This window comes from Apus apus, chromosome 4 (genome assembly GCF_020740795.1).
Source record: "Apus apus isolate bApuApu2 chromosome 4, bApuApu2.pri.cur, whole genome shotgun sequence".
Classification (NCBI taxonomy): domain Eukaryota; kingdom Metazoa; phylum Chordata; class Aves; order Apodiformes; family Apodidae; genus Apus; species Apus apus.
In genome coordinates, this window is record NC_067285.1 from 22,554,040 (window position 1) to 22,567,852 (window position 13,813).

General features: G+C 41.6%; 1 long non-coding RNA gene across 1 annotated transcript in view; it reads left to right on the forward strand.

Annotated features, from left to right (window-relative positions):
• The first annotated feature begins 245 nt into the window (after nucleotides 1-245).
• Nucleotides 246-13,813, forward strand: part of LOC127383471 (uncharacterized) — a 37,217-nt gene continuing 23,649 nt past the window's right edge. The window contains exons 1-3 of the long non-coding RNA XR_007889215.1: nucleotides 246-375; nucleotides 7,970-8,157; nucleotides 13,105-13,303. This is a non-coding gene — a long non-coding RNA (uncharacterized LOC127383471). The remainder of the gene's footprint in view (nucleotides 376-7,969; nucleotides 8,158-13,104; nucleotides 13,304-13,813) is intronic.

A 13,813-nucleotide genomic window follows, 5' to 3' on the forward strand; every position in this document is an offset into this window, starting at 1 on the left:
ACAGTTGCCCTATGTAACCCTACGTGTTTGCTCCTCTTTCCATCTCCTATTTTCCTATTATATATCAATATAATATATACCAATATCTCCTATTGCTAGAAAATATTGGTTGTATGCTTATATATTAGAGATGTATTCAGAGTTTTATTTGATTCTTTAGTAAACATTGTCTGTTGTGTTTGTTACTTCATTTCAGGTGGCTGTGCTAAGCTTCCATCAGCAGAGGAACTGGAATTATTTTGACTTGTGAGACCATTTTGCAAATCGAAGAGGCAGCTTTGCTTCACAGGGCGAGGATTTCAGTGTGAATATTTTAAGTCAACAATTCTGAAAATGGGAGGAAATGAAAGGTCCTTCAGAAATCACTGACTCATGGTAGGTTACTTTCTATGTTTGTTGGTTGGTTGTTGTTTTTTTTTTTTTAATAAATAAGCAAGTGATCCTGTAGATAACAGTTGTTCTTTGTCCAAGTAGTATAGCAGATAGAAATAGTATTTTATGAGCTTCCTAGGCAATATTGTCAGGGCGATAACTTGGAATTGACCTTTTAGGAGTCAAATTTACTGGCTGTTGGATCTCTTGTCACATCTATGACAGGGCTAATAACCCAGCAGTAGTTGTTGTGTTTATAAGACAGTATTTGAGGCTAGGGACGAAGCAAGCTCCTTAGGGGCTAGGAAGGAAGGACCCCAGTCCTGAACAAGGTTCTGTGGCCTTCCTTGGGCTTGTGGGGGAGGCTGGAACCAGTGCTCTGAAAGGCTTTTTGTTCACTGTTCTGCTTTTTCTCTCACTGTCAACAGAAAGATGTTCTGGGATATTTGTGTTGAAATGGAGTATAGATCCCAAGACAGAGTAATGTGGAAAATAAGGGATGAAGGCTTTCTTGTAACCTCCCCTTACCAAAGAATACTGGGAACAGGAAGAGCCTGGGGCCCTAAACTGCCCACTCCCTTGTTTCTCAGTCGTTGCTAAGAGGAAGCCCTCTGAAAAGGGCATCTACCAGAGGAACCCAGCACAGAGTGTGAACCAGTGAGTACAACATTCAGTGCTGTACAGGACATCCTGACATGCTCCTGAGATCCAGAAATCAGGATCTGCAATTGGTTGTAGCATTTAAACTGCCCTACAAAGAAAATTACATTGCCAAAATTCAGGGTGGTTTTACCCCTTATATAGCACAGTATTACACACAGGATTGCACTTAATTGGTGACATGTTGGGAAATTGCCACGGTTTGTTTCTCCTGTTATTGTTCAGTGGAATAAGATGTTTTTTTAAATTCTGCTTCTCTGTATCTCTAATAACATATTGCTGCAGAGATTCCAGAAAGGTGTGGTCCAGCATATTCCCTAAGCACATCATGCTTTAAAAAAGAAACAAAAATAATATCTATTTGGTATGTAACTCTGATCGGAAAGTTTTGTCCAGACATGCTGAGAGCAAATTTCAGGTCAGAGTAATCTTGTGATATACAGAGTGCCAAATCTAGACTTAAATAGAGTTGAAAGCCACCAACTGGATTGATGTTATGAGGAAAGGCTGAGGGAGCTGGGTCTCTTTAGTTTGGAGAAAAGGAGACTGAGGGGTGACCTCATCAATGTTTACAAATATGTAAAGGGTGAGTGTCAAGACGATGGAGTTAAGCTTTTTTCAGTGAAGACCAGTGATAGGACAAGGGGTAATGGATACAAGTTGGAGCATAGGAGGTTTAAGATGAATATCAGGAAAAATTTTTTTACTGTAAGAGTGACAGAGCACTGGAACAGGCTGCCCAGAGAGGTTGTGGAGTCTCCTTCGCTGGAGACATTCAAAACCCGCCTGGATGCCTTCCTGTGTGATGTACTCTAGGTGACCCTGCTCTGGCAGGGGGGTTGGACTAGATGATCTTTCGAGGTCCCTTCCAACCCCTAGGATTCTATGATTCTATGATTCTATGATTCTATGTTTGCTGTTCTCTTGGTACAGGCTTCTGGGTCACTGGCAGTGCAGATGGAGAAACACCAGCGTTGCCATGCTGGTGCCATTAGTCTGGTGTCTGTACCACTGACTGTGGTCAGTAACAAACTCCTGACAGGAAAGTACGTGAAATCCGGGCTCCCCACTTCTGGGATAAATTTTCTGCCCCACAGAAAATCGGTTTAATCTATCCACTCTACCTCCTTAGATAAAGCTTGGCTGGAAGCCTGAAGCATGAAGTTTTACAGCTTTTCCAAAAATATTTATTTATTTTCTTCCAATGTAAATTCTCTGGTGATGGTTTTTCTTATTTATGTGACTATCTGATATTCTCTTTAACTCTTCTGTTCTCTTTGCCCTCAAATGTTCTGATAATGAGTTCAACAGACTAAATAATGATGGTAACTATAACTTATAACATCAACTGGTTTGAAACATATTCCCTTTTCATTTTTCCTAAGCAAGCTTGGGGGAAGTTTGCCCAACTACTGCTCAGGTACAGTTGTTTTGTCATCCTTGGAACATCTGGTCCTGTGAAACCATATGGCTATGACCTACCATCCTCCTAGAAGTAATCAAGTACACTTCATGTCATAAAACCCCATAACAGCAAAACAATGCCTCGTAATCCACCAGGAATGCTCCACGCCACCTCAGGGCAAATACCTTTTAATGGCTTTTTGCTTCGAGTTTGATCAGGTTCCAGACTCTTTTAAGCTGAGAACACCATAAATATTGAAAATTAAGTACTCCATTTCAGGAGAAATACAAAAGCCAGACCAAGTAGTTCTGTGAAGTAGATATAGAGTTCTTACACTATGGGAAATAGCAAGCCTGCCTTAATAGATGGCATTCAAGTGCAGCTGTTTATGGGTCTTAACTGGTGTTGGCCCACGAAGCACATACTTAGAAAGGAAATCGGGGAAAGCTAACACACGCCTGGGGGCTTTGAAGTTCTTGTTATCATCCACATGCATAAGAATGGGCGATCCTGTCTAGTCCAGCAAATACTGAGAAATGAATGAGTTTGGCTGGCACATACATCAAAGGTCTTCACTTGTAATTTGCTTAAGAGATTAAAAAGAAAATATGAAGGAATAATTGAGGAAGATCAAGCTGCTGTTTTCCCCCCCTTGCAGCAGGAAAGAAGAACAATTGAGCATCTATTCTGGCTGAAAGTGATTACTAAAAAGCTTTCTGACAACCTTGAGCAAAACTGCAGTTGAATCTTAGTTTCACTGACATCAAATAAGCATTTAATTTACTGTGACCCAATTGGACCTGTCCAGTGCCAAGGAGTGTCTTTGAGAAGCAAACAAACTTGTTAAAGCTTTTTCTTTACAGAACCACAATCTCTAAAGCAATGCATTGCCAGACCATTAAATGGGCTTTGTGTTTTAGCTACCCTAAATCTTTTATTTCAGAAATAAACTAAGAAAATCTAGTGACAAACACTTGAGGCTTGCTACTGTTCCCTTTCCTGTCAAAAGTTATTTTTACTGAGGTTCTTCAAGAGACTGAGTAACCTTTAGGAAGGAGACAACATTGTGAAGTCATTAAGCCATGTTTGGACTGGAAGGTATGAAAGTTTGATATCAGCTATGATCATCTGGGACAAAACTGACTCCGAATGCTTTTGAGGTAGAATGAGAATTGGCTTCCTGGAGCAGCTTCCAGTAGGAATGCAGAGTGTGGGAAATCCTTATTTTAGGGGTTTGAGGAGAAGTTATTAATTTTTGAAAAGCATCCAAAGATGTTGGCAGAGGCCTCGAACATGTAAGTCTTCCCATCCCATGTTCCTTGCTGTTGCCAAGTCAAAGATTTTGTACAATGATTTGGAACCTCTGAACCAAGAGCAGATACCTTAAAAAGATCCTAGCCTTTTTTGGAGTTGACACAGAAACTGATGGGTGTTAGTGTACAACCTGTATAACCCCAAATGGCAGATGCTGACTGCAGGTAACTTCCACCTTCACTTGGATAGTTTCTTTGCCCCCAACACAAGAAGGATGTGGGCCTGTTGGAGCATGACCAGAGGAAGGCCACAAAAATGATCAGAGGGTTGGAGCACCTCTCTTATGAAGACAGGCTGAGGGAGTTGGGGTTGTTCAGCCTGAAGAAGACTCTGGGGGGACCTTATAGCAACCTTCCAATAGCTGAAAGGAGCCTATAAGAAGGCTGGGGAAGACCTGTTCACAAGAGCATGTAGCAATAGGACAAGGGGTAATGGTTTTAAGGTAGAAAAGGCTAGATTCAGGTTGGACATTAGGAAAAAGTTCTTTAATATGAGGGTGGAGGATTATTGGAACAGGTTGCCTAGAGAGGTGGTGGAGTCCCCATTCCTGGAGACACTGAAGATCAGGCTTAATGGGTCTCTGAGCAGTCTGTTCTGCTGTGAGATGTCCCTGCTTGTTGCAGGGGGTTGAACTGGATGACTTTTATAGGTCCCTTCCATCCCAAGACATTTTATGATTCTATAAAATTTGTATTATTTGTGGACTTTATATCCAGCATGTGCTTTTACACCTTTACTCCCTGTCACCACACAAACTCTTATTGAGTGTTCTTGGTCCACATAATCTCATTTAGGTTAGGATTTTAACTAGGATTTAACTAGGATTTTAACTAGGATTTTAACCCTTTTGTGTTCCAAAATGGATTGTCCTAAAAAAATATTCTGGCTTTAACTTCGTGGTATGTAGAGCAGACCATCATCAGTGCAGCTCATTGTTTTATGTCACAGAGGCACAAGGCAGGAGTAATAAAAACAAGTACATGTTTTCCAGTAATAATTATTCAGCTACACTTAAGAGTATTGCTACTCTTAATAATTAGGCAGTGTTAAAATAGTCTCTTTTTGTGATACCAGCCAGTCTCTCACTCACCATTCAACTCATCCACATAAACACACTCTCACTGAGATTTTGAAGGAAATCTTTTAGCCTGACCCATTGCTTTTCCATTAAGACTCCAAAGCACCCGCATTTCTCCAAGAATCCATTCAACACACTTTATTCCAGCTGTTTTAGGTGCTGATTTAAATATAAATTATGGATTCAATCTCCTGCATTTTCCTAACTTACACCCAATGAAGTGACAACCACTTGTTTTAAAAGAACATTAACACTGAGGATAATCATGCATGTGAAAAATAACTGGGAGCCACAACAGACCTGACAACACGGCCCGGTGCTGAAGGGGAGCATTGCAGAGAGGTGTCAGGAGATGTCCTGCCACCAGAAAGGGAGGCCAGGTGGACAGGACTGGCTGTCATGAGCCCAAGCTTGAGGAGCAAAACCATGAGAAAGCAGGATGGACGGTGGAGGTGTCAGAGAGAGGACTTTAAAAAAATCTTTCTTGGAAAGGAGGACTTGGTGCTGAGATGGAAAGCTGAATTTTTTGAGAAAGCTGAGCTCAGTAGGAGTTGCTGTCTATTGCAATTATAGCTCATTTACTACCAGGAGACAAATAGATATATACAGTGCATAAAATAAACACTAAGCATATTTTTGAAATGTCTTGAATTTCTTAGTGATATGAATAAGCCTGGTTTTAGAGAGAGAAAACTATGCTGCATGCCAGAAATAAATAAGTGCAGGTTTTACCTATTGACTTATTTTTTTAAAAAGGGAGGGAGAGAGCAGGGGGGAGGAGAAAAAAACCGAAAGGAAGAAAAACTTGCAAGTAGAATACATCAAATATTGTTTCCTTGGAAACAAAAAGGAAGATGACATCACAAGGTTCAAGCCTATAAATAGAAACCTAGTAGTGCAGATGCAGAAGAAACTCTTGTTCCTAGAGGGAAAATTTAAAAATGAAGATGACCTCCCTTAAGACACTGCTGTCACAAAGCAGTCAGAACAACCTGATCTTGAGGACCAGCAGTAAATTTAGCTGATGGTATATGACAGTCTTCTCTCAATTAGCTGTAGCATTCAGCTCAGGGAACTCGTTCAGTTGGTGAGAAGAGGTACAATTTTAAGGCTGCTATAAATACTGTCGGTGTCTCCAGAGCCCTGCTTTGCTGCTGTGGTAGAAATTACTAAAGTCTTCAGTCTGAACTCTAAATCCTTTGGGCAGCCATGACAGGAGAGTAAAAATCTCAAGCCCATTTTAATGTTTGTGAGAACCTGGATCACCATGCTCTGGGGCAAGATGAGATGTGTTTCACAGGAGCAACTCAGAGTCCCTGTCCCCCTGACATCCCTGTTGCCTCCTGCCCCCTTCTCCCCTCTCTCTTTCGTCACCCTGCAGTCATTTAACTGTTGTGCTCAAGGCCAAAGCATCTCTCTGCCTTTGTTGGGGTGAGCAATAGCATCTGAGCAAGGTCTGAAGGCAAACACAGATAAATGGTGCCTTGGTACATGCCAGCCCGCCGCTCCAGCCTGCCCTAACAGCATGGTCCCAGCTGGGTTTGAAGCCCATCTCTTGCATCTTGCTAGTGTTTGGTGTGGTTTGCAAGTGTTCCTGCTTGAGTTATGTTTCTTGATGCTATCAAATATTTATACCATTAGTTACTAAACCAAATAATTACATTTTCATTGTTACAGATCAGTTCCTTTGGATGATGCAGTGGTTCCTCTTCTAACCTTTACTTTTTAGTGACGTGCAACTTTTTCTTTTTTGCAGCCAAACTCATCTGAGTGTGTGTATACAGGGTTGCTAAAAGGATAGCTTCAAAACTAGGCAATTTGTGCATCTTATGGGCTAATGTAGTTAAATCTTCCTTCAAAAGACTAAAGCCTTGTATAAATAGTAGTATTATGTGGTCTTTCCAGGTGTTTTAATAAATAAATAAATGAATTGATTGGCTATGGCTCTGTTAGGAAACGATCCCTTTCAAAGGGGGAAGACAGATTGGTTCCATCAGTTTGTATGTGGTGACACAGGGCCTGGTCAAATTTCCACTTTCTGATGGGAATCTTCTCAGTTTGAGTAGGGATCTTAGTGTGACTGACAGGCTTACAAAGGGCTATTCCTTCCCAAATCTGACAGAGCACGAGAGCACGGCTTGGAGATGCTGGTAAGTGAAGACATTCATTAAATGTCCCCATGTCATGGATGTTGATGATGCTGTAATCTATATGTATGTATACATCCTTCCCTGACACTGCTCATTTTAAGGCATAGACAAGTAAGTGAAACAGCATGTGTTCCCAGCTGCTCTAGCCGTAGAACATGGCTGTGGTGTACCAGGTGGCAGTACTCTAGCTCTCATAGCTTTTTCCATGTCTCATAACATGGTGCACACTCCTAAATCTGCCAGGGAATCTCAGCTTTCATTGGCAGGGGAGAGGAGGAGAAATTTAAGTTTATTGCCCTTGTCAAGAAAAGAATTAAAACAATGACCCTTAAGACAAATAATAACAAAATCCCAGCATTTCTAAAGACATTTCACAATGGGAAAGGGGAGAGTATTGGGGGGGGACGGGTGTGACACAGGAGTTCTGAACATCTGAGGCTGGCAGAAACACAGTTCTTGCTTAGGTTGATACAGGGGTGATTTGTCTATGTGTCTGAGTCTAGCTGTGATGCTGCATCCAAGGTTGCTGTTACCATAATAAATTTTAAGATCCCAGGCCTGTCAATGCCTAATACTAAGGGAAATCTGGATAAGATTTGAACCTTGTAGCTTGTGTCAATCTTCAGTTTAATCTTATGTTTTAATTTGAAAGAATTGTAAGGGATTTAGCATACTTCTTTCAATGGGAAGAGTGTTTGGGGTGGGGAGGGGACCCTAATGGTGATTTCTATGACTTGCCTGGGTTTGCTGCTATAATCTCATCTGTGTGAGTTATTGTGAATGCACAGTTTGCCTTTTTTTTTTTTTCAAAATGTCTATTCCACATTGTGAGCTGATATTCCACAGTGCAATATTCTCTCAGTACAATCACAGCACGCCAGAAGTGCTCTTGCAGTACATTGCATGGTATAGCTACTAGAATATACAGAATTTTTAGCCTCCCACAGTTTTTTTCCAAGTAGCTCTAATTTATTTTTTTTTATTTTTTAGCAAGCTGGCACCTTTATTGGCAGGCAAGCATTTCTGAGCATTGGGATGCCTGTCATCAACATGACTAGCCTGAAAAAGATGTATTGGTATTTGCCTGTTGAAATGCTTTTGGATGACTGGCCAGACAGACTGCTGTGGCACTGATACTTGACATCTGGCCAAAAGGATCTGGGATAGTGGAGATGCAGGTAAGTTGACATATGTCTGGTGCAAGACAGGATGGGTTAGAAAGTGGAGGTTCTCGTGACTGTAAAATCAGAGTGTAACCACATGGAAGCATAACTGAGTCTGAACTAATTTACTTTTTTCTTCCATGAAAATTGATAGCAGGAAGAGAAATTGGGTCAAGTGAAGAATTGTGTGAATTGATGGAAAGCAACTTCATTTGTAAAAATCTAAATACTCCTTTCTGTTGCTGTCTTCTCCCAGGCACAGCCTACCTCCCCAAAAAGCAATATACAGCTATTCTGCCTGATACGAGCTGTTTAAATTAAAGCCACTCTGTAAAACTAACTTGCATGCCAGGACTGTTCCCCTTGGTACAGTTTTCATTTCTTGCTATGTGATGTCTCCTTTAATTAATTTGAATTTGTAGGAAATGAAAAAATGGTCAGTCTGATTTTTAATCAGTTGTGTATTCCAGTTGGGTGTCAGCTAATTACATACAGACAATTAACAGTTGCCTCTGAGAAATGTATTGCTTAGCTTCAGATGTGCAGAGTGTGCAAGGCTGGGATCTCCCCAGGACAGCTGGGGAGGAGGATAGCAATCTCCTCTCACCTGTGGCTGTATTTGGTCCCACGAGCCAGGAGCTGTTGCACAGCCTGTTCCAGCAGCTGAGTCCTGCCTGGCAGGGGCTGGCATTTCTTAATGAGTGGGGACACTTCTGCAAAACTCCTGGTCAGGCAATGTCTTCTGGTTATTATTTCTTGAAATCATCTTGCTGTCAGCCATTATACACTGAACCCTTTAGAAGTGTTCCCTGCGTGGATGACCTGGCCAAATCACACATTACTGCTACCTCCAGGCATGTTGATAGATACAAAATTGTGCAGTTGATTGATAGTTATACATACACACACAGGATTACAAATGCAAGTCAGTGAGAAGGACGGAGAGTAAAAAGTAAATTTAATTTTCCAAAAATCTTTAGTTTGAATAGTCTCTGATAAAATGCTGTTTTCCTCTTGTGAGAATGTCAAAGAAAAGTGTCTTTTGAGTCCAGCCCTGGGATCCTGCTGTGTCTCTCTTGTGAATGAGTAATGAAAAGTGGCCATTCATTGCTGAATGATTATTTTTCCCCTTATGTGGAGTGTGGGGGGGGAAACCCAGCAAAATCCAAGTCTTCTATGAGTCCAGCAGACTAAAAGCATCCGGAAACCTCTGGAGGGAAGTAAAAAGTTATGAATGGAGAATAAAATATTGGTGTGGAGCAAAAGGGCTGTTGTATATAAAGAGCAGATGGGAAAATGTTGAGTTTGAAGTTTAAAAGACAAGGATCTGAATCTGATTCAGCTGAGCAGGGGGAAGTGGTTTGGGTTTCCTTTCCTTGGAGGTTGGCTCCATTTGATGAATTGTCGAGATGTGCTATAAATGTTTAAGATTTATAGGAGAGGCTCCAAGTAATACTAATGAGCAGCTAAAAATAGATATGATAGGAAAATATAAACTGACAAACAGATCATCCAGTATAACAATAACTTGTTGCCAACTGAAGATGGGAGACATGGCATGAAAATGAGCTTTTGTTTTTCACATCTGAAAGTTAAAGGAGTTAGAGTGGAAACAGATGTTCTCCAAAACAATGTGTCAGAATAACTCTAGTAACAGCCAATTGTCACCAGAGCTGAGCAAATAATTCCTTGCTCACTCTTTGCTGGCTGATGGTTTTCCAGTGATGGGTGGAGTTTTTGTAAATAACTTTGTTATTTTATGTATTTATTTATTTTAAGCAATCTACTTGGTTTTGGTGCAGAAGTTATTAGTGTCTCACTTCTTAGTTACGTGCTTCTTGTGTTTTGGGAATTTTTGTCTAAGGACTGTTAATCCTCCAAAAGCAATCTTAAGGGCTTTTGTGAATATTTCATTATTGATAATTAATATTGGATTAATCAAGGAATTATAGTTGTTATTGAATGAAGAGAAATTAGATCAATTAGATGCCTTGTTTTCATAGAAGGGGATTTGTAGAGCAGCAATTGCTTTTCAGAAAATTTTTTCACTGGGAGTAACCACAAGGGTAGGTTTTGTCTACTACAACAGCAGAGTGGTCGACCTTTAATTTTTGAGGTCTGTCTGCTGAACTCCTCCAGAAGAGAAACTTTCAAGTCAATAGGTGATATGTGGACAGACTGAAGGATCAAAGATGCTTTGCGCTGCTACAAATCTCTCTGTGCTGGGTGCCTACTGAATGTGCTGGAAGATCTTTGTGTTCATGAAGATGACTGGCAAAAAGCAAAATAAGACTGCAGCAACTGGAAGAACCTATCCCTTGACAAGAGGCATCTTGTGTGAGGGGAGGCTCTGCCAACATCTCAGGTGGCAGATCAGAAGCGTGAGCTGAATCCCAGACGTGCTTTTGAATTTTGCCTTAAGTTTAATAAGTGATGTTTTTGTCAGTTGGCTGGATTTTTGCTGTGTAGATTTTCTATTTGTACTACTGTGAAATATTTTCATTTGCAATGGTATTTCCACTGGGAGATGCTTTGTCTCCAGGGTAACTTCCTTGAGAGCGGTTTCAAAATTTAGTCTGTGGAGCATAATGGGTCTTGTTTTGCAGTCTTCAAATGCCCTTTTAGAAAGCAGAGTAAAAGATATATATTTTTTTTCTAGTACTGTTTTTTTGCCCTGACTTGGTACCTTCTTATTGTCTGGGAAATGGGCAGAACCACGTAGGTGTACTCAAGGATTTGATAAAGGCGAGGCAGGCTTCACTGTAATTTAATGATCAAGTGAGAAAACACTAGATGGGACATGGCATGGCAACATTATGGAAGTTGCTCTGTGACTTGGTGGAGAATGGCTTCTGGCAGAGGAGGAAGGAAAGGGACAATTTTTAGAGGGCAAGACAGGAATAACCATTGCTTGAACAGCTGGGGTTGTTGAGCACGAAGATGATGGAAGGATATTATGGAGGCAGAAGCAGGACAAGGAAAAACAGAGCCAGATCCTCAGCTAACATTGCTGGGTATTTTTAGGAGTGCTTCCTGAGAGTGCTTTCTGTATATAAACAGACGAAGTTCCAGGAGGCAGCAGTGAGGGGGAGCAGTGTAATTGAATGATACTTTTACCGCAAATAGTACATTGCAAAGAGCAAATTGTTTGACTTTATTAAACTGCAGCCTCCTGCAACAGATCAAGGGTCTAGTTTCTAAGCAAAATAATCGTAGGCTAAGGAAAACTTAACTGTTGCAAGCCTTGCAGGCCCTAGATTCCTGTTTGATTTGGCTTCAGGAGCTGCATATGTTCTTTGAACCTTAGACCATGAAGTAAATTTGCAAAGCACAAGCTATTTTTAATCCCATCTCCACAGTACCACATTGCTTAGCCTTGCTATCAGGAAAATACAAGGGAAGAGTAAAAATAACAGGAGGAGGATTATGTCTGACAAGTGAACTTGACAGTGCTTTGCAATTCTGGAGAGGCTGGCAGAAGCAAGTTGCTTGATCTTGGTGGGCAGTGCCAAAGTTAAAGTAGAACTGGAAGCCACTGGCTTAAGTGGAACAGACCAGTGTAATTCCGAACCAGGATATCTGCCTGTGAGACTACTTGCCTGTGTTCTTGTCTACAGGTGCTGTGTATTACGTAGGGCACTGTACCAGTACAGTGCTCATGTGTACACTGAAGGCCATAGATAAAATGGAGCTCTGCAATGTGCTCAACTTAGGCTTGTCCAGTGGCTTGGTACTCAATCCTGACAGGTTAGTCTTGGTTATACTTAGTTTTTCAGCTTTTTGTCTATTCTGGTTTCAATCCCTGTTCAGATTTTCTCTTTTTTTTTTTTTGTTTAAGAGAAAAAGGGCAAAAGCTATGAATTAAGAAGGTTCCACAGGAGCGCCATCTTTGCTGCATCAAATCTGAAGCTACCTGTGCAAGGAGGAATGAGTTAATGCATCTGGAAGAAAAAGGCTGACATTCTTAGCTGTTGCTGTGTAGTGTGTACCTGGGCTAGAATTTCTTTCCATGGAAAACCTGTCCTTGGTATCACCCCTTTCCAAGCAACTTGTTGAAAATTTCTGTCCTCTGTTTGGTTGGCTCCTTGCAGAGCAGAATTATAGTCCCACTTTCCTTTTACAAATAAAACCCTAAGTGCAAATCCAAATGATAAATAATGCAGTGCAGACATGCCCACAGCAATATTCTCTGTATTTATCATTGCTGAAAGGCTGGGAGGAAAAGCTGGTGAAGGCAAGATATCTTACGTGAGAAAACTATTCTCATGTTTTTGTGCCCATTCTGCAGCTCAGGCAAACTCCAGGTGCTGTGTCTGTGAAAGGGGGCTGAGGTGCCCATCCTCCCTCTCAGGCTTACTGTGTGGGAAGTGCACAGCTCCACCACAGTGCTGAAGGCTGCTCCTTCACAAGCACCCTTGTTGTTAGCAAGGATGGCTGTGGTGGAAAGAAGCTATTCCTTGTTTCTTGGGATGAGCTGGTGGCTTGCAAAGAGTCGGCAACTTTTGATCTTGAAATTGTAGCACCAGATTTACCTGAGACCACCCCCAAAGTTGTTTTAATTTTCTTTGCCTTGATTCCAGCTGTGATTTTAAGAGACTTTTGCTTAGTTAAGCACAGGGACAATAAGCTACCTCCAGTGCAACACGTGAGTGAGAGATTGAGATAGTTTGTCATCAACTACTGAGCCTGCACCGGTGTCCCTGCCAGGCCACCTCCATGTTGCTGCAGCCTTTGCATAGAGGGAAAGTAATGGTGGGCTCAGGTGCTGTCATCTGCTAGGGTGGAGAAAGTGCAGGTGATGAGGGGGAGCTGCTTCCCACTGTCTGAACTTCACAACAATGCAAAGCAATGGAACCAGCTCGGGCTCTTCTAGAAAGAAAATCTTTTTTGTCCTGGGGTTGGACAGCAGCTTTATTGTCTTTGTGTCAGTGGTTTTGACCTCTTTTTTTCTTCATTGTTTAGTTGTTTTTCAGGTTGAAGAGGAAGCTTCCACTGTATACCTATAACAGGACCATCCAGCCAGCAGTCCTGCTTTGCCAGTGCCCTGGCTTTCCTGGCAGGACTTACTGCTCCCAGCTGCAAGTCACACATGGCAGAGTAATCTATGGCTGTCTCTGGCCAGCTGCAATCATACTGCAATGACCAAAAGGCCTCAGCTGGGGTAAATACAGACTCAGTCACTTTGGAAAGTGTGCTAACTTTAAATTCTGCCTGGCAACCACAGATGTTTCCAGATGTGGAACTTGTTGGGAATTATGACCTGTTCTGACAGGCTCAGTACATGGAGATTTTGGATTGCTGTGTTTTATACACCCCTTGTGCTTTAATATAGTGCCATTTAGCCTAGCATAGGCTGAGTTACAGGGACTTGAAGGGAGTGGTTAGTAAGGCAACTGAAAAGTCTACTTGCAAAGCTTCAGCATGATCTGCACCTAGACAGACCAAGGTGAAGGAGACCCAAGTGTTGGGAGTGGTTCATCTGCAATGCTCACTGAAATCTAATCTCCTTGCTGTGGTAGCCAATAAGAGGCCTGTGAAAGCTGTAACTTCACTGAGTTTTCCATCATTAGTTATCATCACCCTTCTGGCCACTTACTCCAGTCTGAAAAGCTGGGTCCCTTTCTGGAGGGAAGACCAATCTCTCTGTTCCCTGTGAGAGGAAATTAGTCTG